This window comes from Triticum dicoccoides, chromosome 7B, assembly GCF_002162155.2.
Source record: "Triticum dicoccoides isolate Atlit2015 ecotype Zavitan chromosome 7B, WEW_v2.0, whole genome shotgun sequence".
Taxonomy (NCBI): Eukaryota; Viridiplantae; Streptophyta; class Magnoliopsida; order Poales; family Poaceae; genus Triticum; species Triticum dicoccoides.
The window spans coordinates 133,025,548-133,028,507 of record NC_041393.1 but is presented as its reverse complement, the minus strand read 5'-3'; positions in this window follow the sequence as shown (position 1 = coordinate 133,028,507).

The window sequence follows — 2,960 nt, the reverse complement described above, 5'->3', positions numbered from 1 at the left end:
CATCACCATCAGGAAGGATTCCTCATCCCATCTTTAAAGACGACACTGTTGCTAAAGGGGCTTTGTCTATCGGTCAAACTCTCCGGCTAGGGGGTTTTCTTATGACCGCCTGTTCGGCCACCGCGCCGACGATGACTTCTCGGGTCATCGAAAGCAATCTCCACGTCAACTCGGAACTCGCCGAGTAGCTAGATCCAATGGAGCTCTCTTCCTTAAACGAGCTCTTGGATCACATCGCCGCCCTGGGAGTCGCTACAGACTACGATCAGATTGGGCTTAAACCCGATCTGAGAGAGATTAACTCTCCCCAGGCCATCCACCATGTTGCAGTGGTGGAGGAACAATGCGGCAAGCCTTCATCTATCTTAAGGACTAGTTATGTCCGGATTCCCGATCCCTCCAAGCCGGATACCCGCAGAGGGGAGGACGTCACTCAAGACCTGAACCTAAAGTCAGGCAGCGGGCTAGATTCATTGGACGATATCCAATAACACAAGCTTCCGAGTTCAGAAACTCCTTGGCCCCTGAGTCTCAGATTGGGCGAGGTTCCGGATTTAATTCCACCCGCCCACCCACATATAAGGGATTTATCCCAAATTCGGCAAGAGCCCGCAGAAACAGTACACCATTACTGGGCCAGATTCCTCCTAGTTATGAACAGGATAGAGGACTGCCGCGAGGAGGATGCAATTTCATTCTTCTACAATAATTGCACGGACAAGGGAATCCTCAACGCCATAAGTCGCCGTGAAATTACACGCTTCGCCGACTTGGCATCCGTAGTACGAAAGTACTGTGCGATGGAAAGCGCATGGAAAACTGAAATAAAATTTTGGGACAATCCGGCCCTGAATACAACCCCAGTCCGAAATAAAACGGTGCGTTATCGCCAGGCACCTGGGTCAAACACCAAAAAGCAAAAACCCTCTATAGAGCATGGAACCGTACTGGAGGGATGGCTCAATGGACCCTGTAAAATTCATAGTACATAGGGTGCCACACCAACTCATAGCCTTAGAGCATGTTGGATACTCCGGCAGGTGGCCAGATGTGGCGAGGAGCTTCTAACTCCAGAATTCACAGAGCACCACCCCAGGGATACCAGTACGGTATTAACATTCTTCAATACTTTCACATCAAATAATATGCGGAAACGAACACTCCGCAGCCTTGCCGAAGTCTACCAAGTAGCAAGAATAAACCCATGGAGTGACACGGCTATTACCTTTAATGCCAATGATGAACCTAAATTCCGAACAGCCCGAGCACCAGCCGCATTGGTCCTCAGTCCAATAATGGACGACTTTCGACTTACCAAGGTACTCATGGACGGTGGCAGCGGACTGAACCTCATTTATGAGGAAACCCTTCGAAAAATGGAAATAGACTGGAGCCGCATTGAGCGAAGCAACACAACCTTTAGAGGAATAATCCCCAGTCAAGAAGCGTGTTGTACAAGAAAAATCACACTGGATGTGGTGTTCGGCACGCCGGATAATTACAGATCCGAGGAGGTCACGTTTCAAGTGGCCCCATTCAGCAGCGGATACCATGCTCTATTAGGGCGAGAGGCATTCACAATTTTTCAAGCAATACCCCATTACGGGTACATGAAGCTCAAAATGCCCGGACCCAGCAGAATCATCACTCTTGCTAGTAACCCGGACACAGCACTCCGCGCCGAAAACAAGACAGCCGCACTGGCCCTTGAGGCACTTTCCGAAGCCCTAGCGGCCGAAGAACTAACTGCGCTGCGCTCCATGGTGAACAGGGACGATGTGATACTCGATAAAAGATCCAAGTCCACCTCCTTTAAACCGGCGGATGAAATAGTCAAATTCCAAGTCCATCCAACGAACCCTACAAAAATGGCCTCCATCAGGGCGCAATTAAACCCTGATGTAGACGCCGCACTACGAGAATTCCTCCGCGAAAATTGGGACATTTTTGCCTGGCACCCTTCAGACATGCCAGGAATCCCATGCAGGCTGGCCGAGCATAGCCTAAACATCCTAAAAGGATTCAAGCCTGTCAAGCAGGCTCTTCGGCGTTTCTCCGAACCCAAGAGACAAGTCATGGGAGAGGAGCTAGCCAAACTACTGGAGACCGGATTCATCAGAGACATAAAACATCCGCACTGGCTAGCGAAATTGGTGATGGTACCAAAGAAGGACAAATCCTGGCGCCTATGCGTTGATTTCAAGGACCTCAACAAGGCTTGCCCAAAGGATCCCTTCCCCCTCCCCCGCATTGATCAAATTATCGATGCCACCGCAGGACACGATTCATTGTGTTTCCTCGACGCATACTCCGGCTACCATCAAATTAAGATGGCAGAGCCAGACCAAGCCGCAACGGCATTCATCACCCCATACGGCCCATTCTGCTTCAACACAATGCCCTTCGGGCTCAAAAACGCCGGCGCAACATATCAGCGCATGATTCAGACATGTCTGGCAAACCAGATCGGCAAAACCCCATTCGACATAACCTACAAGCCACGGCGAGCTATCAAGTCGCAAGTTTTGGCCGACTTTGTCGCCGAATGGACTGAAGCCGAACTCCCTAAAGAGTACGACACATATTCCAATTGGGTCATGCACTTCGACGACTCCAAAATGTTAGCTGGTCTAGGGGCTGGCATCGTTTTGACGTCCCCAATAGGAGATACAGTTCAATACGCACTCCAGATAATGTATACAGACTCCAATAACGCAGCCGAATACGAGGCCCTTCTACACGGTCTCCGGATGGCAGTCTCCATGGGCATTCAACGCCTAGAGGTGCACGGGGATTCGAACCTCGCGATATCCCAAATAAATGGAGACTTTGATGCCAAGGATCCGAAAATGGCAGCTTATCGCAACACCGTCCTAAAAATGTCAGCTCGGTTCGAAGGGCTCGAATTTCACCATATAGCCCGGGAAAACAATCAGGCAGCAGACGTCTTGGCACGCATC